This window comes from Dasypus novemcinctus, chromosome 22, assembly GCF_030445035.2.
Source record: "Dasypus novemcinctus isolate mDasNov1 chromosome 22, mDasNov1.1.hap2, whole genome shotgun sequence".
Lineage (NCBI taxonomy): Eukaryota > Metazoa > Chordata > Mammalia > Cingulata > Dasypodidae > Dasypus > Dasypus novemcinctus.
The window spans coordinates 67,249,296-67,276,742 of record NC_080694.1 but is presented as its reverse complement, the minus strand read 5'-3'; the positions used below and the strand labels follow the sequence as shown (position 1 = coordinate 67,276,742).

The window sequence follows — 27,447 nt, the reverse complement described above, 5'->3', positions numbered from 1 at the left end:
CTAGAACTTTTAGAACAATTGAATAACAATGGTGATAGTGGACAGCCTCATCTTGTTCACAGTCTTGAAGGGAACACTTTCAACCTTTCCCAATTGAGTACGATGTTGGCTGTGGGATTTTCTTTGATGCCCTTTATTATGTTGAGGAAATTTCCTTGTATATCTGTTGCATCCCAAGTCCTCACAAGCATGGGTCAGGTTGGCAGCCAAAGACACCCCTGGTACAATGTTAGACATTAGCTTATTGGGACTTATGGACAAGAGAGAGTCTCCGAAAGTGGTAGCTCAGAGAATGAAGTTAGTGCTCTGCAAAGAGGCAGGGAAAATAAGGGGCAATATATTGGGTCTCCAAAGACATTTCATAACAGAGTTACATAAATGGGATCTTTTGATGTAATTATAGGAAGGACTTGTACAGCCTGGAGAAAATTACAGTCTACAATACCATCTGTACATTGCTCCTTTGAGGAGGATTCTTACATTTAAATTGTGTCCTGGGGCATGCAGGAAACTGAATACTGTGGGCTGTTTTCCTTAAGGAGGGGCAGCCAGGACCCAGCCAGGACCCACTGGACCCCACAATACCTATCTTTTGAAGCATTTTTTATCAAGAAAGGATGCTGGATTTTTTCAAATGCTGTTTCTGCATCATGTGCTTTTTATCATTTGATTTGTTAATGTAGTATGTTATGTTAATTGATTTTGTGTTGAACCACTCTGGCATAGAATTTTTGCATCTATGTTAATTACAGAGATTGGTCTGTCATTTTCTTTTCTTGTAGTATTTTTATGTGGTTTTGGTGTTAGGTTGATGTTGGCTTCATAAAATGTATTGGGTAATTTTTCCTCCTGTTCAATTTTTTGGAAGAGTTTAAACAGGAGTGGTGTTAATTTATGTCACAGGGGAGTGGAGTCAGGGTCTTATGACCTGTTAATCCTTGCAAACCTTGTAAGGGGAACCTATAACATTCCTAACTGTTTAATTATATCTGTATATGATGAAGGACCTGAGCAATGGGAGTTTTGAGCAGAATGGAAGGGGGACCTTGACTCAGTCTGGCTACTTCCTGTTGTCAGGGCATAGAGAGTGGTTCCCTTCCATCCTGCCCAGTGGATTTTGGCTTCTTATCACACAAAGGTTGGTATTGTTCTCACAGCAAAAAGACACCAATCAAGTACTCCATAGCTGTTGACTGTATGATTCAGCATGTGAACTGGACAAGACTTTGTAAGAGATAAGGACCAAAAAGAAGCAGCAGGAATGCTGTCAGTGATGGTGTTATAATGGATAAAAGGATTGATTTTAGGAGTGAGGAGAAGTAAGAGATAAATGAGGATACCATGATTGGTTTCCATAGTTGTTGTCTCAGGTCCACTGAATGATTTCTATGTTTTCCTTTAAAATTCTGAGATTGTCTTCTACCTGCCCCATTCTTTTAATATAGAAACAAAAGTTTCATTTATGACTGCACAGGTGCCTCCATTGACAGTGGTGAGGATGCCCACTGCTCTTCTATTTTGTAAGACAATTGATGCCAGGCTGCTAATTTCCAGTTATTGATTGTTTATGGCCTCATGGTCACATTCCAGGATAGATGTAATGCGAGGGAGATATTTAGGATTGCTCATTATAACATTGGAGTTGTACAAACTAGAGCAGACTGTGAACGATTCTGTGCCCTATGCCAAACTTTTCTAGAATTGGATCATCATGGGCATGATATCCAAATACTGGGTCCCCTAAGAAGTGCTTCTTTTGCCATTCCCTCAGTTGCTGAGACTGAAGTGACATTTCAAGAAAAGGACCAAGACTCGCTATTTGTTCAGAGGGGGCCATATCTTGGGGTTTTAGGATAGTGGCATTAGGAATAATAGATAATATAGTGCAAGGTCCTGTCCATATGATAGGAAGTGTTAGGTATGCAGTGTTACCACACAGAAAATAGAAACCTGTGCCCACAAAGTTAGTGCCATTGAGGGGCCTGAGGGAATAAAATAAGAATGCAGGCAATTGAGAATGTTGAGTATCTGGGTTCCCCCATATACTACATTAACACATAAAGGAGAGTAATTGGGTTCAGAAGTATCCTATGTTAAAGTTAGTATGACAGAGGAGATTTCAGAAAAGAGATGTAAAGAAACTTTTTTTTTTCTAGGTTCTAACTTGGTTAAATTGTATAATTGTCCCAGTTGTGTTCCTATTCCAAACCTACAAACCTTCTTGGTTTGTCTATATATAAGAGCTATTGAAGCACAGTGCATTTTCACTATAGTTTTTACTGCTTACTCATGTAGGTGTTTGATGGATGCCTAGGTCAATCCAAAATAGGGTTGAATTAAGATGTTTGTTTTACAGCCTCTCAATTGGTGGAATGTATAAGAGAGAGGTATGGAGCTACCATGGATATTAATTTGTTAACAAATAGAGTAACTTTTTCTAATTTCTTCTAAATGCTTTGAGAGTTCAGGGCAGTGTAGAACTAGATAAGAATTGTGAAAGCAGTTTGTATCCTACCTGGTAAGGGCTGTCCAGGGAGGTGAGAATGTTGTGGGTTTTTAATTCAGGTAAAACAATCTCCCCATTTTTCATGAACCACCCCTCAATTTGTGTTGCTCCAATAAGGGGGATCTTTGAGGTTTCTTTAGGTTTTTAAGGGGTCAGGATATGGAAGTGCTAGAGAATGTGTGTGAGAGTAGAGGGTGAACCTAGGTAAGGTTGGGTACCCTGCACTTTGGTTTCAGTGTCAGTTCAGTTATTGCCAACAGATACGGGGGAGTTCAATTTTTGGTGCCCTTTGCAGTGAATTACAGCAGCTTGGGTTGGAAGTGGTGTCTGAATGGCAGAATTTGGGAAGGGTCTTCCAGCAGCTTCTTGAGTTTTTTGATGTCCATGTGTACTTCTTGCCAGGTTCAAGATCTAATTATTGATTACTTGTTTTACTAGCCTGCTCTGCTAGTGCATGTCCATGCTGGTTATCAATGTGAATTGAAAGGCTAGAGTGGCACAGTCATTGAGGCTTCCTTAAGTTCACAGAAGGTGGGCTTGAGAGATAGAGGGTGATGAGTGGCTCACACAGGTTGCCAGAAGCTTGGTAGAAAGGTTTAGAAATAGGTCCAAAGTTTGGAATCCAGAGACAGAAAATGTTGACTAGCCCTAAGAAAGGAGATCTGCCTTGGAATGTGGGAGGGGTTGGTCACTAATGAGTTGGATTTGATCCAGGTTAGATGTTTATGTGTGAGAGAGAGGTGGAGATGACTTAGAAAAGTTACTTCAGTTCTAAAAAATTGTCCTTTTTTTGGGGAGACACAATACCCTTATCTCTGAGAAGGTTAAGCAGAGTGATCATGTGAGTTATAGACGTCTGTAAGGAGAGACTGCAGAGAAGTAAGTCACCAACATATTGCAGGAGGATACTGGAGGGAAGCTGGAGGTCAGAGAGGTCTCAGTGTAGAGCCTGTTCACAATGTGAGGACTGTCTCTAAAACCCTGGAGGACTGTCCATTTTTTTTTTTTTTTTTTTAAAGATTTATTTATTTTATTTAATTTCCCCCCCTCCCCTGGTTGTCTGTTCTTGGTGTCTGTTTGCTGCGTCTTGTTTCTTTTGTCCGCTTCTGTTGTCGTCAGCGGCACCCGCTTCTGTTGTCGTCAGCGGCACGGGAAGTGTGGGCGGCGCCATTCCTGGGCAGGCTGCTCTTTCTTTTCACGCTGGGCGGCTTTCCTCACGGGCGCACTCCTTGCGCGTGGGGCTCCCCCACGCGGGGGACACCCTTGCGTGGCACGGCACTCCTTGCGCGCATCAGCACTGCGCATGGCCAGCTCCACACGGGTCAAGGCGGCCCGGGGTTTGAACCGCGGACCTCCCATATGGTAGACGGACGCCCTAACCACTGGGCCAAAGTCCGTTTCCCGACTGTCCATTTTAACTGCTGGGAGTTTAGGGGGTCCTCAGGGCCTGTCCACATGAAAGCAAAAGTGTCTGGGAAGTTCCATCTGAAGGGATAGTGAAGAAGGCTTTCTTAAGACTGATTACAGTGTAGTGTGCAGTGTGTGGGTGTATGCGGGATGAGATTGTGTGGATTGGGAACTGAAGGAACGATGGGCTGTGAGGCTTTTTTGATGGTTCAAGATCCTGTATGAGGCAATAGCTCCTGTTTGGCTTCTTTACCCAGGGTGGAGTGTTAAAGGGGAGGTGGTTGTGGACAAAAGACCAGCAGCACACTTTGCCAATGGTGGGCTTAAGACCCTGTGGAGCACTGAGGGTGGGAGGTACTGAGGAAAGTTTGTGAAAGAAGAAGGGGTTTTAAGACTGTCATAATGGGGAGAGGGTGTGCTGCAATTGAAGAATTAGTTCCCAGACCTGTGGCAGTACAGGAATGTCAGGAATGTTAGAGGGGATATGGGTGGCAAGAGGAGAAGGAAGTTGGTTTGAGAGGACAGGAAATGGAGGAGTGGAGTTTGGATAATATGTCACAGCCTAAGAGTGGGAAGAGCCAGGTAGGAATTGTGAAGAATTGATGAGAGAAAGTGAGATCTTCTATTGAGCATATGAGAGGTTTGTTGATTAAGGGGAAGAAGGAATGCCGTCAACTCCCACAATAGAGATTGAGAAAGTGGGCAAAGTTCCTGAATGTTCTAGATGGACTGAATCTAGATGGCCCCCATGTCAATGAAAAAGGAGGTTGGTTTACCTCCAATCTTGATGATAACCCTTGGATCAGACTTAACTGATGGAAATGTGGGGGCGTTCTGAACCCGGGACCCATCAGTCATTTCTCATTAGTCCAAGAAGGTCTGGAAAGGAAGATCCCAGCTCTGGGTCTGTGGGGTGCACTGGAGGAACTTTCCTGGAAATAGGATTTTCAGGACAGTCTGACTCCCAATGACCATTGTGGTGATGCACCAGGCAAGACCTCAATGGGGCCTGGGATCAGGGCAGGAGTGTGCCCACTGCCTGCCCTTTCCACACTTGAAACAAGGTCCAGGGTGGCCAGGGGAAGAAGAAACAGGTTTCTGAAAATCAACCCTGAGGGCAGCAACTGGGAGGGAAGCTTTAATTGATCCCATTTATGCTCTTCCAATTTGGCTTCATATTCTCTATAGTTAAATACGTTGAAGGCCACTTTATTTATTTATTTTTACTTTTTTTTCTTCTTTATTTTCTTTTAAATGTTACGTTAAAAAATATGAGATCCCCATATACCCCCCACTCCACCCACACCACTCCTCCTACATCAACAAATTCTTCCATCATTGTAGCACGTTCACTGCATCTGGCGAATACATTCTGGAGAACTGCTGCAGCACACGGACAGTAGTAATTAGGTATTTCTGAGGGGTTTGAGGGCCATCTCTAACCTCTGTAGTTCCTTTCTAATTTTGGGATAAGACTGAGGGATGAAGTGAGTGTGTAAGCACAGCTGACCAGAATCTGAGTCAGGATCTAAATTAGTATATTTGAGGAGAGACTCAGTTGATCTATTCCTGAAGGCAACTGGATTTTCATCAGGCTTCTGTGGATCTCTAATTTTAAGGGCAGCCTTCTTCATGCCTTCCACTATGCAGGTTAAGAAATGGGCTGTGTGAGCAAGGTCGGTGAAGCCTGCTTGGTATCCTGAGGGGGTTAGTGGTGGGAACTGCAGTGGGGCCTGCCAGGTCTCTATTGGGATCTGGGGTGTGCATGGAATCTGTGAAAGTGGTAGCTGCAGCCCAAATGCAGTTTTTTTCCTGTGGAGTAGTTGAGGAAGTAATGATAACGTAAGTGTCCTGATAGGTGAGGTCACAGGAGTGAGTGAGGTGTGGAATTTCTTAATGTCTGTGGCAGGGTTCTCAGAAAAGATCCTAACCTGCTTCCTATTTGACTCAAACTTGAGAGTGAGAAAGGAGCATGTACCTTAGCTGTTCCTTCAGCTCCTGCTACCTCTCAAGGGGTAAGAGGGGTTGAATCTGTGTAGAGCTAAGAGGGGAAGAAGGGCCAGGCTTTGCATGGATAGAGGTGAGGGGAGCAACAGGGGGAGGGTAGGGGTGCGGTCCTCATGAATGAATGTGAGGGGAGAGAAAGGGGGCAGAGGGTGGGGTGGCAGAAGATGTGGGATCGGAAGGTTCTGGTAATGGGGGAATTGGAAGTGGGGATGGAGGGTGAGGACAGAGACGAGGATGAAGGTACATGGGGAGGGGTGTGGAAGAGGCTTGGTCTGCTGATAGAAGTCGAGATGTTTGGAGGTTTTGGAGGAGGAGGATGAGGAATGTTCCTGAGAGGGTTTTTGGTGTGAGAGGACTTGGTAAGAGGAACAGGACTGGCAAAGGGAGGGGCAATTATGAAGGAAAAAAATGGCTGACCATAAGGAATTTTGGACCATCTGTCATTGCACCAGATGAAATTGTCCAAGCCTGGGAGAATTTGGAAATCGAAGATGCCATTTGACCATTGACGTTCATTGTCCAATTTGTTTGTGGCCTGTTAGAAAGAAATCTTTGTTTTGAAGAAAATAAGGCTCACCCAATTGTGGAGAAGAATTTATTTTCAATCTTGTAAGAAGGGGCACACTACCAGAAAACATGGCTGGCACCCCAAAGAAAAATGACACAATTTATACCCCTAATCCTAGCGTGCAAGTCCTTCCTCTGTTTCTCCAAAGATTGGATACTTCAGAGATTACAGCCTATCCCAAGAAATCTAACTTTCCCATGCAAAAGTTTTTGATTAACTGCTTCCCCCATCACATTGCAACCATTTTAGTTTTTTTTTTCATCTGCTCCTTTTGCCAAATAAGGAATGGAATTTAGTGCTGAATTGGTATTGACTTAGGTCTTTCTTGTGCATCTTTGTTTTATTGGCTATAGGACTGGCTGAACCTGGTTTCCTTTTTTCCTGCTTAACCTGGGAGTAGGAGACTGAGGCAGTAGCCTGCCAGGTTACAATATTTTTTTTTCTTCCTTTATGTGCAAACTAAATTAATCTCCATTTCTTACAGTCACCCCTCTTTCTTTAAACTTTTTTTAAGTTTTCACATTTCCATTTCTCAAATTTTTGTAAAACTATTTTATACTCTTCATTATAAAGATTTCCTTCTTTAAGGGGATATGGATTGTTTTGCCTATCGTGTATGGGCATTTGTTTGGTTAGGGTGGTTTCAATGAGTCTTTGAAGTAGCCCTTGGGCACATGGAATGATATGACATCCGACTGTGGTACGCACCCCAGCTGAGATAATGAGGGAAGCTAATATGGACAGTGCAACCCCTTTCCATTTTCCAAACCAATTTTTAAGCCATCCTGTGAATGAATTGCTAATGACAGAATTTTTGCTAATTCCGCAGATAAGGTTGTTAGGCCTTGCAAAGCTTTAGTGATAGTTCCATCAGGGGCAGTGTTATTGGGGATGAATGTACAGCAACTACCTCCAATTAAAACACAGACTCCCCTTTTTTCACCTAGCCTTATATTTAAGGCTATTTTATTTTTCCATGCCATTCTTCTAGTAGCATCTAATTGTTCTGCAATTCCCTCAACTGCATTCCTGGTGTAATTAATAAATCTCTGTTGATTATAATAAATATAATTAATCTAATCTACATTTTTATTAATGCTGACCCATCAGAACAAGAATGACCCAAACTGCTATCCTAATTTTTAGCCTTAAATTCATCTGGGACTCCTCAGGGAACTCCTATATGGTCTAGATAGATGTTCCCTAGATTTGCTTGTCAAAAGAATGAAGTAGATTTCTTTTCTTTCTTCCTCCCTGGGATGTTATTTTCACTTTTTTTTCAAATGCTAGGGTGAATGGGATAGCCATTTGGACCAGAGCACAGGTTCCACACCTCTCAGGCAGTATTGGTTGGAGAACACCCTTTCACAGTACCACCACAGGTCTGCTCGAGGTCTGACCAAACTGGAGAAATGTCAGCATGATCACTGCTTACATTGCACATTTGTGTACACTAGGCCATAATTCCAAGGTTCTGGAATCCTTTCCCCTGTCTAGAAAGACAAGCAGAGTGATTTCCTGGGCCTAGACAGGATGTAGGTATGGCCTTGATGTTTCTGTTTTTGACCGGTGAGAAGAGAGAGGACAATGTACTACAATTTTCACCAGGAGCAGCATTTTGGAAGAGGAGTATCATGCACCTAAACTCCTTTTTATGCTTTTCCATACCTAGCAGAAAGGGTACAATATGAGCTGTGGGTCAGCCTGTTGCACAAGTGTAACTGTTGCTTTTGTTCAGACTCTGGACTATATATTGATACATTCTACCCAGGCATTTGCGTCCCCATATCATGTCTCTATTTTTTGGTTTGTTTAAATCTTTTGCCTTAAGTATCCTGACTGCTTTGAGATCATTTTGAATTGCAGAACTGGCTTTTGGTTGTTGTTTTTTTGTGTGTGGTATTTTTGAAGGGTTAGCTGGAGAGGGTGTTGTTGATGTCATATCTACAGGGGGAGGAAGGACTCAGATATGGAACCTTCCTAGAGGATTTTTAATTGTAATGTTTGCTCCCATTCAATACACTCTGTCAACTACTTGGTCCCTGGTGCTGCTCTCAGTTTTTAATTTGTCTGCCTTTTTAATAGATATTTACTATGGATTGCCCTGAAGACTTTTGCAGTTTGGTGGTGTATTACTTTTATAAAAGGTTGCCCTACCCTTTAAGGGCCTCAAACTTGGTGAGACCCATCCTATATTCATATTCCATCCTTTATACTGAGTGGTTTACCATATATCATGTCAGGAGGGGCAAGGGGTGGGGCTTGACTGTTATTACACCCCACTGGCTCTGGGCATAGGTATTCATTTTCCCCCCTCAGCCACTGCTGGTGTTTTTTTCCCACAGTTTATTATTTGGCAGGTGTTAAACTGCATGATTTGGGATTCCACACCCTCAGTCAAATATTTGATGGGGCTAGCTGATATTTGGGTTTGAAACATTATGGCTAGTAAGATTGCTTTTATCTGTAACTTAAGGTCTGAATTTCTTCTTTGGTATTTTAATAGGACTAGGGCCATTGTTGACTAGGATGACACACAGCTCAACCCCCTTCCCCCAATTATTGTCTTTTCAGTGTGATCTTTAAGGGATCTGGGGCTGAAATTATTTACTAAGACCCAGACGAAGTTGTTGGGTACTTATTGTTCAGTTCAGGTACTGTTTTTATTTTTTTACTTGAGTGTAGTGAGTTCAGCTTTTTTTGTCATTTGGACTGCCATTTCAATTGTCAGCAAGACTTGATAAGGTTCTTCCCAGGTCTGTTGGAGTTTGGACTCTTTCCATGACTTGATTAGGACCCAGCTGCCAGGTCGGTGTTGGTGGACTGCAAATCCAGGAGGTGGAGTCTGAGCTGGCAAACTCCGATGTCTGAGGGATGACAAAGTAGAAGACAAGACCAGTATAAAACTTTGAAAAAAGATTTTTTGACTCAAAGGAGGGGAGTTCTCCACACTTCCCAGGAAGGGCAGACCAAAAAGAATTTCATAAGGAGAAACTCCGAGTTCCCTCTTAGGGGCAGTTCAGATTCTTAGCAGAACTTTAGGTAAACATTTAACCCATGGTAATTTGGTTTCTAAGACCAACTTAGAGAGATGTATTTTAAGGTTTGGTTCATTCTTTCCACTTTCCCTGAGGATGGTGGGTGCCAGGGTGTATGGAAGTTCCATGTGACACCTCAACCCTGACTAATATTTTGCAACGCTCTGGATGTAAAGTGACTACCATTGTCTGAATCTATGTTTTCTATGTTCAAGGATAATTTTTGAAGTCCCGGAAGCTGTAGCTGAAAACAGAGGGTATGCTTCTACCCGCACTGTCAGGTGATCCACAATAACCAGAACATACTTTAGTTGACCTACAGGGGGCATTTCAGTATAATCAACCCGAATGCTCTGGAATGGTTGGAGGCTGGGGTTCGCCCCGCCCCTGCACTTGCTTTCTTAAAACTTTTTAATTAACTTTATGATAAATTATGCACCATTTACTTATTTGTTTGGCTATAGTATAAAGGCCCACACACCCAAAAAGCTTGAGGGCCAGGTCACACATGGCCTGTACTCCCCAATGATTCTGTTGGTGCAAAACCTCTAGTACTTCCCTCATTATTTGCTTATTCAACATTTGCCAGGTGTTTGAGAGGATCCACATCCCTTGGCTATCTAAGGTGGGTCCCGATTTTTCTAGTTCTTTTTTTTTTTTATTTTTTCCAGAGAATATAGGGATTCTAATTTCTTTGGGGATGGAAGGCATTAGGAACATTAGTTTCAAAGGGGAGCAAAAGGAAGCCTCTTTGGCCTTTTATCAGCCAATCTATTGCCTTTTGCTTTAAAAAGTGTGACATTTCTGATGCCCATTTAATATACCATGGATTTTTTTCTTTTTTCTTTTTGGTAAAAGCAGACTGGCTAACACTTATTTTACCAGTTCCACATGGACTAATTCCTTCCCTCTGCCATTGATCAATTCCCTTTCTTTCCAAACTCTTTCAAAGATGTGGACCTCACCAAGGGCATATTTAGAATTTGTGTAGACTGTACCATCTTTTTCCTTTAATTAAGGGCTTGATTTAATGCATACAGCTTACAAATTTGAGCTGACCAATCATTGTACAGTTAGCCATCTTCTTTTACTTCACAAGTTAGCCCATCAACAACAGCATAGCTTTTGTGCCTTTTTCCTTCCAGGACCTTAGAAGATCCATTTATAAACAATTTTTCCTCCAAATGTAAGGGAAGGTTCCCTAGGTCAGGCCAGACTCAGATTTAAACAATCATGTTCAGGAGTTTCTAGCTGGTTGGACCCTTTCTAATGGAAAGAGGCTGGGTTCAGACTATGATCAATTGTTTGTTGTAGAGAAGACTGGTGTATGTGGTATCAAAGGCTAGGACATGAGAACTCTGAGAAGGAAGCTGATTTATTTTGACTGGCCAGACTCAGTAGACTCCTGTTCTAATAAAAACTGAGCCCCAAATAGAATTTTAGGTTCCCTTTTATACAGAAAAGATATAAGGGTTGGGACTTTTTGAAAGAAAAATGGCTTTCCTTGTTAGTTAAGTGTTTGTCTGAGTACTAGATAGGTTTTGAATTAAAGTACCCCTCACATTTCAGGTGAGCTTGAATTAGCATATCCCCCACATTTCAGGTGAGCTTGAATTAGCATATCCTCCACATTTCAGGTGAGTTTAAATTAAAATCCCCCCACATTCTGTCTGGATGCAACTTTGAATACACATTCAGTCTTACATCCTTTCTGAACATTCAAAGACTGTAGGGCCTATATTACTTATTTGGATTTCTAGAGACTAGGTACACTTGGAAGAAATTTTGAATTTATGCACAGGCTATATTATATTCCCCACTTTGAGGTCAAGCTTAAGTTATTAATCTTCAGCATCACTATTGTCAGAATCCCTCTGGACTGATTGGTATGCATATAGAGCCATGAGATGGGCAGTTGTCTTCCTTTTTACTATACCGTTTATTAGGGTGCACATTCTGTTTATGATGGAAGGGAGGAGGCAAGGAAGTATGGTGCATCTTCCTAAGATGAAGGCAATTATTCCTAGTAGAAGCTTGAAATTGTTTACTATTGACTGCCAGTTTCCAAATGGATTACTTAAATTCCAACCATTCCAAGGTTTGCAGTGGGACATAAGCAATTTTTACTATTTTGCTTGTAATTTCATCAATAACTGTTTAATTTAAGGCAGCAGTTAGAGAGAGTGAATTTTCCACAAACTCCCCCTTCAGCTGCCAAGAGATAGTTCAGGGCAAGACGGTTTTGATAGATAGCTTTTCTGAATTTAGTTTGCTGTTGGGCTAGTAAGTTTAGTGCATGGGCAGTTTCATTAGTTATTATCTCTACCACAGCTTGTAGGCAGATGATTTGGTTTAGCATATAGATAGGGGTTCGGTAACCCCACATGCCATCGTCTGCCCAAGTTGCTGGCCTATAGTATTGGATTATATGCTCAGGGGGCCATTCTTTACCACCCCATGTAGTGACAGCCCTTTATTCTCTTATGTTTTGATATACTGGCTGGTTTAGCTCTTTCCCTTCTGTTAAGGGAATGAGGAAGAAGGAGGGTTTTATTGTACCGAGCATACAAGTACCACACCAGTTTCAAAGAAGTTCTTGGAATGCAACCTTTCCACAAATTCAGTACAAACCATTTGGGGGCAGTAAAGGGGCCCTTTGCAGTGGAGTTCCACACTATGATTAATTTGGGGAAAGCACGATTTATGAGAACGAGGTCAGGTTCATTCGATGTTCCCCAAGGCTCTGTTGTATTTGTGGTATAATTTTGGAATTTTCCCCCTACATGTTAGGTTTCTAACAGATATAGAGGAGCTTAGGCAGGCCCTTAAAGCACAATATTTTTCTATGACAGAAGTTTGCAAGGGCCACATACTATCTCGGGGGAAACCGCTGGGAGGCCAATTGTATTATATGGTTGGCTGTAATTGTATTCCCTGGTTTCCCAGGGCCATTGGTTTTGCATATTAGTACCTCCACATATGTAGCACAAGGAGACATTTAAGGCTGCCCCTACCAGTTCAGCCAGGCTTATAAAGAGGTTTCTTGCTGCTTGTGGGATGGAAAAGGGCTTTTCCATTTCTTCATAGAAGGAGTGGAACAGAGAATGGGCTTTACTTGAGAGGGGTTATTTCCGATACCCAACTCAGATGTAGGCTCCTGGGTGTATTCCTTTACCATCAATGCAGAGGCCCATTTGGGCTCCCTGAGTCTGCCAGGATTTAGGTTTAAGGAGGTGAGGTTTAAGGGGTTACATTGACCATGTGGACAGTTAGCTGGGGCCACGCCCTTGGTGAGGATGGCTGTTTGTTTAGCTGTGTCTGTGTTCCAGGTGGCCCAGGTGACACAGGACCAGTAGGGGCAGTAGTATGCACCTATGTATTTGCACCAAAAGCCCCCCCCCCTTTGGGCTGCACTTCCCATTTCTGGAGCGCACATGTACTTATTGTTATGAGTATACGTCTATTCCCAGCTGAGCCCTCCACAATCTGTGTTCCATGATATCCCAGAGTCTATAACTTGACATGCATCAAATAGGAGGGACACTCGTTGGTCCTGGCTAGTGACTGGGGTAGAGGAAAGTAGCTCCCCATTTTGATCAAGCACTCTTATTTCCCATTTTTGGGAGACTGTTGGGGGTCTAAGGTCATAGCAGGTTATTTGGTCAGATGTGTTATAGACACTATAGGAGATTGTCTGAAATTGACAGATGGTTATCTGTCCCTTGCAGGTGTAATGACTATGATATATTAATATGGTGTTGACACGGGTTTCTTTTTGCACCTTTTGAATACATGGCTCACACTCTGTGGTGTCGACCTGGGACCAGGGGTGGGTCAGGGCTAGAAGTAGGAAAAATAGCTGATGGGGCATTGTAATGGATTAAACCAGATTCTTATTCTTTGGCTATGTGTAGACCAATCAGCTTCCAGGGTGTGATTGGAGCAGAGTTCAGTGTTCCATCCTTAATCTTCAGATGTGCATGGACCAGTCAGCTTCCGGGGTGTAACTGAAGCAGGGCTTGGTGTTTTGTTTTTTTCACAAGATGAGTTTGGTTGAGTTGTGGGTATCTGGAATACAGGTCCAGGACTCTGGGACAGTTTGCTTGACTTGGCTATGGTGTGTCCATGGGGTGATTTCAACTACTTTAACTGCAGTGGGGGTGGATAAAATGACAAGATAGGGCCCACGCCATTGAGGGGTTAGTGGAGCTGACTTCCAGTTCTTGATCCAAACTGCATCTCCTGGCTTGTATGGCTGTACAGAGCTGCTTAAGCTAATGCGGACCCTTTCTTGGACCCAGTGATGCCGGTTATGTAGGGTTTTTCCTAAGCTGATTATCTGCTGAGCTATTGATGTTTCCTCTTTCTCTGAGATCCCCTTCTATATTTCTGATTAAGGGAGGGGGCCTCCCAAAGAGGATTTCATAAGGGATTAGGCTTAGTTTTTGGCTTGGGCTGGCTCAAACTTGTAGGAGAGCACTTGGAAGTACTTGCACCCATGTTAACCCAGTTTCTTGGCAAAACTTGGCAATATAAGTCTTTATTGTATGATTCATTTGCTTTACCTTTCCTGAGCTCTGAGGATGGTAAGCGGTATGCAGGTTCCATCAGATGCGCAGTGCCTTTGCAGTCTTTTGAGACAAAGACAGGTCCTTTGTCAGAGCCAATTGAGAGGGGTAGCCCATAGTGAGGAATGATTTCCCTGAGGAGAACCTTAGCTACTTCTTCAGCTTTCATTGTTCAAGTGGGAAAGGCTTTCACTCAGCCAGAAAACATGCAAACAAGGAGTAGGAGATATTTATAGCCTCCGGATCGTGGCATTTCAGTGAAATCAACTACTAGATCTTCAAGAGGCATACTGCCAATTCTCTGGAATCCTGGGGTTCCTGTGGGCCCCTGTCAAGGGTTATTTTTTGCACATGCTACACCCCACTGACATACAGCATGGGTGATAGTGACTAGTTTTGGGATGTAGAAGAATCTTTCTAATACCTCTTTAAGATGGGTTTTTCCCAAGTGTGTGTTTTCATGGTAATCTTGAACTACAGTTGCTGTTAATATTTGTGGCACAATTATTCTGTGATTAGGCAATGTTCACCATGGATTTTCTCTTTGTGTTCTGCCCTCAGAGAGTATCCACTCTCTCTCAGCTTGAGTATATTGTGGCTCTCGGTGACTCAGATGCTGTAGGATGAGAGCAGGCAGTGTATACTGGAGGTTCTGATAATTAAGAAGTTGAGAAATGACAGCAGTGGCCAGGTTTTCAGATAGGGATCCTTCCCATGCCACTCTTTTTGCTTCAGCATCTGCCTTCTGATTTCCCTGGGCAATCGGGCTATGGTTTGTCTGGTGTCCCTTACAATGCATTACAGCCACTTTGACAGGCTCCCAAACTGCTTCTAGTAGTCATGTAAGCATGACTGCAGCTGCTATGGCTTGCAAACATGAGGGCCATCCCTGGGCTACAGTGTCCAGTTGCTTGGATAGATACGCTATGGATCTTTGCCAGGAACTGAGGTATTGAGTGAGTACTCCTACTGCAGTGCTTTGGCGGTTGTGAATGTAGAGATAGAATGGCTTACTAAGGTCTGGAAGTCCGAGGCTTGGTGCTTCCATTAGAGCTTGTTTGAGAGCAGTGAAAGTGTTTTTCTCTGGGATTTCCCAGAGCAGGGGATCATGATCTCCCCACTTTGTGGCTTCATATAAAGGGCATGTGAGGACCCCAAAATTGGGGATCCAATTGCAGCAGAATCCAGCCACCCTGAGGAACTCTCACAGCTTCTGGTGGGTATTGGGCTCAGGGAAACTACAGATTGTTTCCTTTCTTTCAAATCCCAATTTATGGTGCCCCTGCATTATTTTATATCCTTGATATTTGACTTGAGGTCGGTAGATTTGGGCTTTTTCTTAGACACATGATAGCTTTTTTGCTGTAGGTGATTTAAAAGAGCAGGGGCTCCATCAGTGCATTCTTGGTAGGTGGAACTTCTGAGGATGAGGTCATCTACTTATTGGAGAAGAAAACAGTTATGGCTTTCTGCTTTAAAGGATTTGAGATCACTGACCAAGGCTTGTCCAAAAATAGTGGGTGCATTTTTAAATCCCTGAGGCAATTGTGTCCATGTTAGCTGCTGCTTTTTGCCTGAGTTCAGATCTTCCCATGTAAAGGCAAAAATCAGCTGGCTCCAGGGTGCTACCCAAATGCAGAAGAAGGCATCCTTAAGATCTAGGCATGAAAAGTAGATTGCTGATGAGGGTATTAAGCTGAGAAGAGTATATGGATTAGAAACCGCAGAATGAAGGGTTATTACTGCTGAATTAACTGCTTGTAAGTCCTAGACTGGGTGGTAATTCCCATCAGCCTTTTTAACTGGGAAGAGTGGGGTGTCCCATGGAGACTGGCATGGCCTCAATATGCCTTCATTCAGTAATCTCTGAATATGTAGCTGGATGTTTTCTTGCACTTTGCGTGGAACTGGATATTGCCTTATGCTTACTGGGCTGGCTGTAGGCTTTATTTCAATAATAGTTTGAGGAATGTCATGTGCCATCCCCGTTGGGTTACCCTCTGCCCATACTTCAGGCACATCTTCAAAGGGGAGCTGTGTGGCCATGGATTGGTCATTTTCACTGAGGCAAAGCAGTCCCCATTCCTCCTGCAGAGGAAGGGTTAGTGCTATTTTCAGAGGATCTTGTGGCCCCAGTGTCAGTGTGGATTGCCCCATGGCATCAAAGCTAATTTGAGCCTGCAGTTTAGACAGCAGGTCTCAACCCAGGAGGGGGACTGGGCACTCTGGAAAATAAAGGAATTCATGAGTGACCCCTCCACCCACAATGTTGCAGGTCCTGGCTTTAAGAAAGGGCTGTTGGGTACTTTTGTGGGTTGTACCTACAATAGTGGCTTGTTTTTTTGATAGAGACCTAACTGGCTTGGTCATTACAGAATGTTGAGCCCCAGTGTCAACCATCATATGTATGGTGTGGCCCCCAATTTGGACTCCAACCATAGGCTCCATGGGGCCGAGAGAATAGGAGCCCGGTCTGTCCTAATAATCTGTTCAGAGTCCTCCATTCCTGCCAGCCCAATGATCTGATTTGCAGGTTTTTTCCTGAGCCTTTATGGACCCAGGGTTTGGGTTGTGATGCCCCACTAGCTTTCCTGGCTAATGTTTTGGATGCAGAGGCCAGGTCAAGTGGCTGGCTGGGGCACTCTTGCTTCCAATGCCCATCCTTTTTGCAGTATGCACACTGATTTCACCCTAGGCATGGGCCCTTCCCTCTCCTTGGGGCTGGGGCTTGCCAGGTTATTCTCCTTGGCACAGGAATGGATTTTTCCATGATTGCCACTGCCAGAATATCTTCCTTCTTCTTCTTCATCTTCTGATTTTCTTCTTTTCTTGTTTCTACATCATGGTTGACATAGACCTTACTAGCTACTTCCATGAGCTGAGAGATATTCATCCCAGCAAACCCATCCAACTTCTGCAGCTTTCTTTGGATGTCAGTCTGTGATTGGGCAATGAATGCTGCATTGACCATTGTTTGGCTCTCAGGAGCATCTGGTTAAAGGGCATGTATACATGAAATGCTTCACAGAGTCTCTCATAGAATTGAGCCAGATTCTCATCCAGAGCCTGTAAAATTTGACTGGTCTTTGCCATATTCACTGCCTTGTGTCTCCCCACCCTGAATCCTTCAACTAAAGGCCTATGGAATATTTCTAGTCGGTTGAGTCCAGTGGTGCTACTCAGACCCTACAGGGGGTCCTCCTCTGGGAACTGCAAGTGGGCATATTGATCACTGTCCAAAGTTCCCTCAGGTGAGTGCTCTCTAAGCCAGGTTAGAGTTCCCTGCATGACACACATTCTCTCTTCAAAGTTTAATAAAGTCATTATAAGTTGTTTACAATCAGCCAGGTGGGTTTGTGGGTCTGTATGATGGACTGGAAAGAGTCTGTCATGGCCTGAGGCTTCTCCAAGAATGGTGGGTGTGGCTTTTCCAGTTAAAGAGATCCATTGTCATAAAGGGTTGATAGATGAATCCCGTTTCCCCCCTGAACCTGGCCATCAGCATCGTAAAAAATTGGGGTCCGGGCTTCATGGAGAGGTAGCTGGAAGGCAGCCCTTCTCTCTGCTCCCTCTGACCCTGGGGCTTCCCATGGTTTGAGTTGCGGTCTCTCGGTGTCTCCCTCCTGACTGACCCGCAGTGGCATAGCGGGGCAACTGGCTGTAAAAGTAGCTCGTCTGCATTTTCCATCGTGGAAGGTGCCAAAAACTGCTGTGGAGACAGTAAAGCTGCTGCGGGGATGGCGTAGGGCTCTCTGGTGCAGATGGCTATAAAGGCAACTATGGGGATGGTGTAGGTGCCCTCTGTGATGGCGATAAAAGCAGCTGTGGGGATGGTGTGGGCGTCACACTTCCTCATGCGGATAACGACAACGGGGCACTGCTTAGGGAGACTGGCTCATTTTCATTCCTTAGTACTGCCGGGGTGGAGTCATTGCATAAGGTGGAAGAAATTCATGCTCATGTGGCCCTTCTAAAATGGGCAGATTGGCACTGGACTTGGGACACACTTTCTCTGGGCCCTTTGCACGGTGATTGTTTGGTCTGGTCCCTGGGACTTCACTCCTCGATTTCTGTATTACGCAAATTCTAGCTTCCTTAGTCAAGGTGGGTTTTGGCTCACAGAGTTTTCCCAAGCATCAATGTAGGGGAATTGGTCTCGATGTCCTGGATTTCCAGTTACTGCATCATGGACTTTACGGATGATCTGGGGATCTAAAGTGCCCTCCTGGGGCCAGCCCATGCTGAAAGTTGGCCATTCTAATTCACAAAGCATCCTAAGCTTTCCCGGCTCATATGCCGTACACATCTTCACGGAATGTACGGGGGAAGTTTTTCAGCATACAGCCTAACAGGGTTCTACTGTGTGTGTTTCCCATTTCCACCCTGTGCTGACAGTGCACAACAGTCACTCAAGTCTCACACTTCATCCATCTCCAGCTGCATCCTTCATGGGAGCTTTCAGCACCTCTTAACCTTAGTGGATTGGTATAAGCCCCCAATTTGGAAGAGGATCTCTTCGCCCTCGATCGTATGAGGTTGCCACAGAACCATGGATCAGGACTCCACACTCGCCCTGCAGAAGTGATTTTCTGCACCTCACTCAGTCGCCACAAACACATGCACACAACCACCCCACTTTCCTTTCCTCAGACCTGGAGGGGAGACGGCTTCCTCTTGTATTCTCAGGAGTACTAGGGCCTCCCCTTTTAGAGAGCAGATCAGGCTCCCTCCTAATTTTAGAATTAGGCTTTTCCTGCGCTATGCCCCCGGGGGTCTTACCAGTCTGGTGGGCAGAGCTCCTTGCTTCGTTCTCAGGGTCTCTCAAACTCTCCGGTGCCTCCGGTGCCTCCGGTTCATCTGGGAGGGCTCCAGCAAAGACTGAAACCTCTTTCTGGACTCAAATAGGTTGTCCAGGGGTGCCCAGGACTGAGTTTCACTGGGGCCCTCCCAGCATCCTCAGAGATGTCCAGGAGGGCCAAACAACTGTTGCCACCTCTGATCTTCTCAGCGCAGTCCTGCATGATCCCCCCAAAATGTTGTAGAGGAATCAAGTGTATGTGATATCGAAGGCCAGGACATGAGGACCCTGAGAAGGAAGTTGATTTATTTTGACCGGCCAGACTTGGCGGACTCCTGTCCTAATAAAAACCAAGCCACAAATAGAATTTTAAGTTTCCTTTTATACAGAATAGATAAAAGACTTGGGAGTTAAATGGTGCACTTTTGAAAGAAAAATGACTTTCCTTGTTAGTTGTTTGCCTGAGTACTAGATAGGTTTTGAATTAAAATACCCCCCACATTTCAAGTGAGTTTAAATTAGCATATCCCCCACATTTTAGGTGAGCTTGAATTATCATATCCTCCACATTTCAGGTGAGTTTAAATTAAAATCCCCCCACATTCCATCTAGATGCAACTTTGAATACACATTCAGTCTTATATCCTTTCTAAACATTCAAAAAGTGTAAGGCCTATATTACTTATTTGGATTTCTAGAAACTAGGTACACTTAAATACAATTTTGAATTTATGCACAGGCTATATTAGTTAGTATTAAATTGTTTTGTTGTTGTTGTTTTTCCATTAGAATCACCTCATATTTTAGAATTTGGTATCTGTTAACTACCTTCCTGCTTGTTTTGAGACAAAATTGTCCTGACCTGATGAGGGGTGTTAGGAAAGTCCCCTCCAAAGGTCAATTTTCTGCTTTCTTCTACCAAGAGAGCAGTTGCTGCCATAGCCTGAACACACCCTGGCCATGCCCTAGAGACAGGGTCCAAGATTTTGTAAAGGAAGGCCACGGTTTCCTTTGGCTTTCCCAGGTCTGGGTTAGGACTCCTCAGGCTGTCCCCTTATCTACTGTAACAAAGAGATGGAAAGGTTTTTTGTGGGAGGGGAGGGCTAGAACAGAGGCTTTGTACCAATGCCTGTTTGAGCCCCTCTAAGGCCTTTACTTTCCCCTTCTTCTATTCTAATTTGTCAGGCTCCTCCTCTAACAGTTTTTGGTATAACCCTTTGGCTTGGGATGCATAAGAATTTATCCATTATTTACAATATCCCATTAATCCCCAAAAATCTTAGTTTTCTTTTGTTGGGTAAGGGGTAATTCATTAACGGTCTGAATTTTTTCCCCTGGATTTATCTTCCTCCTTCCCTCATTAATGAGATGACTCAGGTATTTGACTTTCTTTTTTTTAGAAATTGTAGCTTTTAAAAAAAACTCTTAGCCCTTGATCTCCCAAGAAATTAAAAAAAAAACTCTTTGTAGTTTGGGCTACTATCTGTCTTTCTTTACCTGATATTAGCATATTATCTACATATTATAAAAGGGAAATTTCAGATGTGACTGCAAATTCCTCTAATATTTTCCAGTTCCTGTTCAAAAAGTTTGGGAGGTTTTGTGAAGCCTTGGGGTAAAACTGTTCACCTATTTTGCTCTTTTCTTCTGGTAGAGGGATTCTCTCACTTAAAGACAAATAAGTCTCTACTCTCTGGATCAAGGGGGCAAGCCCAAGAGGCATACTTTAGATCTATTACACTGAGCCATTTATGATGGCAGGGGATTTTACCAAGGAGAGGGTATGGATAATGGGTTTGGGACTGCTGAATGTTGAACCTGAACAATTTGACTAATGGCTCTTAGATCCTGTACCATCCTTCAACTACTGTCCAATTTCTGAATGGGCAAAATAAGAGAACTGAAGGGGAACATGCAGGGCTCTGAGATTCCATTTCAAAGGGTTGAATTCCCTGCCTCCCCTTAAGGGGATATTGTTTTTGACAAATAATTTCCCCTTTCTTTTTAAATTTTATTTTAATAGGGGGGTACTTGCAAACTCCCTCTATTCTTTTCTCTTACCTACACTTTCCTCTCTGCTATCATTTTCATCATTTTCAGTGACCATGGCTAAGACTATTTTTATCAGTCCATCCCTAACTTCCAAATCCAGACCCATGAATACTATTAAGTCCTTTTCCAACAAGTTACTCCCAGCTTCTGGGATGTACAACAAAGGGCCTACAATTTGATTGTCCTCCCAACAAATATTAGTCAGAGAAAGAATGGGGATTTCAAATCCTTCTCCTTTTACCGCTGAGACTGTAAGGGAACTGCCAGAGAGTTTGGTTCCTTTGGGAAGATAAGTTACAAAGGATTGGGCTGCCTCAGTATCTACTAAAAATGTAAATTTTTTTCCTAATATGGGTCCTCCCTTAGATTTACTAAAGGCTCCTAGTGGGTTTTAGAAATCAGGATCCTCAGACCTCCCCAATCCTCAAAATTTATGAGGGAGATTACTTGACTCTCTTCAAGGAAAATTAAAGGTCATTTCCCTTTTGAAATGACCAGGCCTCCCACTGTGATAGCACCCTATATAGTCCTACATTTTCCCTACCCCCTTATCTATATAAGCTCATTTTGTATCTTTATCTCAAGATACAAAGTCCCTTCCTGACTTGTCTCCAGTCTTTTTTAACCATTTGGTTAACTGTTTTTATCATAGCTTTTGCTTTCTGTTTCTGCTTTTCCTCCTTCTTACAAACACTTTTTGGAAATCTGTCAATAACTCTTCCAATGGCTTATTCATCCATCTTTCTACTTTCTGAATTTTTTTCTGAGTATCAGGCCAAGACCCCTTTATATAGCTGACTTTTAACATTTTTTGAGCCACAAGATCATTAGGGTTCATCTCTGAATATTTTCTCTTTGATCCCTCAAACATCGCAGGTAAGCAAAGGGAGTTTCATCCTTCTCTTGGGCTACCTTAAAGGCCTTATTCAAATTCTGAGATTTGGGACAGCCAATTTGATTCCCTGAGTAATGAGGTTTCTAACCTCTTTCATTTGTGTTTTGTCCCCCAGGTTGTTATTATCCAAAATAGGGTCTGTGTTTGGGAACTTCGGTTCTGCTGCCATTACCCCCTGTCTGGGGGGATGCTGCCTCTCCCACTCCTTCATAGCTGCCCTCCACACCATTCCTCTTTCTTCTCCAGTTCCCCAGGTTTTAGAATGGGTTCTATTGGGCCCTCCAATCTAATGTCCCATTTCCTGGAAGGGGAGGAGGAATGTAAGGAGGAGAGAGATTCGACAGGGGGTCCCAGTGTTTGGTTTCTGCAGCCTTAGTTTTTGCAAGCTTAGTCTCAGGATACAGATTTTCAGCTTCCAAAAGACAGTGGCCCCCTTTCTCTTTAACCAGCACAGGACATAGGTAGACTCTTCTTTGGAGAAGGGTGTTTTTGTTGTTGTTGTTTTTTTCTTCATTAACATACAGTACAGGGTCAGCACAAAGCCAATTCTCATCTGCCATGAACATCAGGGGTAAAATGCTTTGCTTGGTCTAGAGACAACAGCAGTATTTAATCTTTTTTTGTTTGTTTTGTCTTTTCCCCTGGTCCAATCACTATCTGTCCAATGCCTTAACATCCTCCATAGTGGACTATCTCAAGGAATGTCTCTGAGGGATCCTACAAATACCCCCTTCCCCTTTTCCCAGTCAACTGAATGCCTCTATTTCCCATTCTGAATCTTGTCTGGGTCTCTTTCTCTTGAATCCTTCTCTTTGTTCATCCCCAGCACTTTCCCTCACAGGAGAAGGGAAATGCAAATTAAGACTCCACACTCACTTTGCCTAGTATGTCAAGCATCTCATGCACACACAATCAACCTCATACTCATCAGAATTCCTGACCACCAAGGTAATACTTAATAGCCTTTGTTCTTCCCTTGGTCCATGCATGGAGTTACCTAGTCAATGAGAGCCAGATTTTCCTTTCCCTTTTTCTTATCCACAATCAGCAGACCTAAGTATCTGTCCTTGGGTCTCTTGGCTGCCAGAGGTGAGGCCCCTGCTGGTAGAGTCCAAAATATCTTAAACAGTGGGGCATGCCTCCCTGTTGTCCACCCCAGGGTCCACTCTCTGAAGCTTCAGAATCCCAGATGAGCCCCCAAAGTCATAAGAAATCTTCATTTGGAAGAAGGCTCACCCAATTGTGGAGAAGAAAAAAATGTATTTTCAATCTTGCAAGAAGGGGTACACAACCAGAAAATATGGCCAGGACCCCAAACAAAGAAAAATGACACAATTTATACCCCTAAGCCTAGCACACAAGCCCTTCCTGTTTCTCCATAGATTGGATACCTCAGAGTTTACAGCCTATCCTGAGAAATCTAACTTTCCTGCGGAAAAGTTTTTGATTAACTGCTTCCTCCATCATATTCCAACCATTTTAATTTTTTTATCTGCTCCTTTTGCCAAATAAAGAATGGAATTTAGTGCTGAATTGGTATTGACTTGGGTGGTGCTTGTGCATCTTTGTTTCACTGGCTATAGGACAGGCTGAACCTGGTTTCCTTTGTTCCTGCTTAACCTGGGAGTGGGAGCCTGAGGCAGTAGCCTGCCAGGTTACATTATTTTTTTTTTCTTCCTTTATGTGAAAACTTAATTAATCTCTACTACTTACAGGGTCACAAAGAGGTGGAATGGAAAATGAATTTTGGGGGACTGATGTCTCCTTTTGGGTGCAGTGTTTTAAGGCTGTGAAGGAGACAACACAGAGGCATGGTTTTTTGGGGGGATGAAATTGAAGTCCCTATTTTAGGTGGCATGGGTGAGACTAAGGATTTCTAGGACAGGGGAGATTATGAGTGAGACAGGTGTCCCCAAAGCAGTCAGAAATCATCCAAGGAAATAGGAAAACACTCTTGGAGCCAGACATCTCTGGATCCAAGGGTATCTCTTCCATGAGGACACAGGCTTTTTGTCTATTGCAGTCCCCGGGGACATTAGTGAGGATTACTGACCTAGCACTTGTTTTTTTCAGTGGGTTGTCCTGAACAATGGAAAAAGGAGAGAGAGCAGGACCTTCTGGTGGAGAAACACTTGACTCACTCAGCTATGATTTGGTATTGTGTGGGTTCTTCTGGCAGTGGCAGGATGGAAACTCCTCACTGATCAACCTCAACATGACCCCAGACATAGGTTTTTGGCACCAAATGTTAGAGAAATGGTGCTCACTGGGCCATGGAAGTTGATGATGGCACACAGGAAGTTTATTGGGAAGCCCTCCCAATGGAGAGGGTCTGAAGAACAGAGTTCAGCCCACCCTGTCTGGCATGGTGGGGGTCTGAAGAGACTTCAGCCCACCCCTGGAGGGTGGTAGGAAACTGAGTACAACCTATGGCCAAATGACCAGAAGAAGTGGGCTAGGAGGTCTTGGAATGTGGTTGGAGTGGGTGGTGCCTGGGCTCTGAGGTGGTGAAGGCCCTCCTCTGCTCCACTTTGTTTACTTGTGGGAGGGGATGGACTGCTCCTAGCCCATAGGCTTTGGCTCAGTTGGTTAGGGCTGGAGGCTGCCTTCTTCAATTTAAGTCTTGGGGAGTTGAGTCATGTGTATGAACTGTTAATCCTTGCAAACCTTGTAAAGGGAACCTCTAACAAAGCTTTCTTACTTCACCCAGTGCTTGTCCTTCTGAAGATTTGTTTTGCTTAGGAAACAGAAATTCTGATTAGATTGTGCTATGTAGGAGCTTCCTCTTTAATTGTTCCATTTCTTCTTGCAAGGTAATAACCCTGTTGTTTGCAACTGCAAGTTCCCCTGTCGGTTTAGTGTTGGATTTTTCTAAAGCATCCATTTTTGCCTGAAGGTTATTTACATAACATTTGAATGTCCGTGGAGCTCCTCTACCTAGTTGTTTGGTCTAGCATTGCAGGAATCTGACCATCTCCTTCATGTCTTCACTGCTGTTGTCATCTTCAAGATACACTGAAATGTCTGAAATTCTATCTGGGAGTCCAAACCTTCTCCTTATACACTGAAATCAGCATCAGTGTCATTAAGACTCACTGACTGACCAGCAATTCTAACTCCTTCTTCTTCTACCATGAGGTCATTAGGTTCATAGGATTGTGGGAGTTCCTTTTTTATTAATTATAGCTTTCGTACGCTCTGACAGTTTCTTTTGCATTGATCCAAATGAAGACAGGCTCTTCCTCTGCCTCCTGGTGTCTTCAGTACAGGGAGACCTTAACACCTGCTGTGTTCTCTGCAGCTCCTGGAACAAGCATTCCTACAGTTGTAGAGTCCCAGAAGGGTTTGGTTTTGTCCAAGAAAACTTCTCTTGTCTTTTGAGCCATTTTCCAGGCACTGCTCCATCACTAGGAAGAACTGCTGCATAGGAGTGTGGTCAGATCAGACCCTCCCCAGGTCCTGGGCTGACTCAGATGAGCCTTTGCTGCCCAGCTTGACCTGTTGGTCCAGTGGACACATTCAGTATCCATCAGGGAATCAGTACACTGCTTCCTGCCACCCTCTGTAGCTCTTCTTAACTCTCCAAGCAGTGTATTGGAGGTCTCAGCCAGGCTTGGCCTTTCATTTGCCTCTGCAACCCTGCTGTGGGTGGGCAGGGGAGCAGAGGATATGGGTGTTGGCCTCACCACCTTCCTCCTGGGATGCAGCCCCCAGCCACAGCCCCTTTCCCTCCTTATCCTCTTCAAAGCCCCTCCCAGTGCAGTCTCCAACCTGCAACTTTGGCCCTTGGGGGCAGCCCATTTATCTCTTTGTTGTTGAGTTTAGAATTTCTTTATTTTTTCATGATATTAGCCCTATGCTATTTTCAATTTCCAGATATTTCCTTCATTCTGTAGGTTGTCTTTTAACTTATGCTAAAGCCCTTGGATACACAAAAGCTTTAAATTTGCCTATTTTTTTCCTTTGTTGCTCATGCTTTGAGTGTAAATATAAGAAATCAATACTTAACACAAAGCCCTGAGGGTGCTTCCCTGTTTTCTTCTAGGAGTTTTATAGTTTTTTTTCTTATATTTATGTCTTTAATAGATTTTGAGCTTATGTTTATATATAGTGTATGGTAGGGGTGAACCTTCATTCTTTGGCATATAAATATCCATTTTTCATAGAACAATTTGATGAAGACACTATTCTCTCCCAATTGAGTGGACTTGGCCACCTTGTCAAAAATTAATTGGCCATAGAGAGGAGGGTTTATTTCTGAACACTCAGTTCTGTTCTGTTGGTCTACATGTCTGCTCTTGTGCCAGGACAACACTGATTTAATAACTGTAGTTTTGTAATAAGTTTCAAGTCAGGAAATGTGCATCCTCCAACTTCATTCTTCTTTTTCAAGATGTTTTGGCTATTTGGTCCCTCTTATCCTTCCATATAAACTTAATGATTGGCTCTTTCATTTCTTCAAAGAAGACTGTTGGAATTTTTATTGCAATTGTATTGAAAGTGTAAATTATTTTGCATAAAATTGTCATTTTAACAGCATTTTGTCTTCCAATCCAATAACAGGGAATATGTATCCATTTATGTCTTCTTTTGTTTCTTTCATTAATGTTTTGTAGATTTTTTTGTATGGAAAATTTCACTACATATTTTGTTAAATTCATTTATAGATATTTGATTCTTTTGCTTATTGTTATAAATGGATTTTTTTCTTGATTTTCTCTTTAGATTGCTCAGTATTAGTGCATAGAGACTACAGATATTTTGTGTTGATCTTTTACCCTGCCACTTTGTTGAATTCATTTATTAGATCTAATGGCTCTGTTGTAGATTTTCCCATATTTTCTCTTTATAGGATCATGTCATCTGCAAATAGGGAACATTTTGCATCTTCCTGTTCAATTTGCCAGTCTTTTATTGCTTCTTCTTGCTTAATGTCTCTAGCTAGAAGCTCCAGCACAATACTGAATAAGAGTGGTGACAGTGGTTGTTTTAATTTCCAAATGGGCTGCCAATGCAAAGTATCATAAATGTATTGGCTTATATAAAGGGTATTTATTTGAGGTAAAAGCTCACAGTTCCAAGCTGTGAAAAGCCCAACTCAAGGCACCATAAGAGGTGCTTTCTTACCAAATTCAGCTACTTTATGTCCTGGTGTGTTGCCACATGGAGAAGCAAGATGGCTGCCCATCTCTGCAGAGCTCCCTGCCTTCCCTTCCAGAATCTCATTTCCTGGAGTTCAGCTGTGAGCAACCAGGCACAGGGCTTGTCTCCTTCCAGGTCTCCTGCATCAGTCTCAGCTATTCTGCTTTTTTCCCAAGCTCAGCTGTGCTCTTCTGTCACCATATGGGAGGACCTGGGTTCAATCCCTGGGGCACCAGGTGAAAAAAAAAAATTCCTGTGCAGTGAGCCAAGTGCCCATGCATGAGCCAAGTGCCCACATGAGTGCTTGCATGAGTGCCCACATGGGAGCCAATGCCCATGTAGCAATTCAAGTGTCCATGTGGGGATCCAATGCCCATGTGGTGAGCCAGTGCCTGTGCAAGTGAGTCACACAGTAAGATGATGATACAACAAAAGAGAGATGAAGGGGAGAGTCAAGGTGAGGTGC

General features: G+C 43.3%; 1 pseudogene; it reads right to left on the bottom strand.

Annotated features, from left to right (window-relative positions):
• LOC139437353 (protein RUFY3 pseudogene) overlaps nucleotides 1–25,358 on the bottom strand; it is a 196,255-nt pseudogene extending 170,897 nt beyond the window's left edge.
• Nucleotides 25,359–27,447: the final 2,089 nt, after the last annotated feature.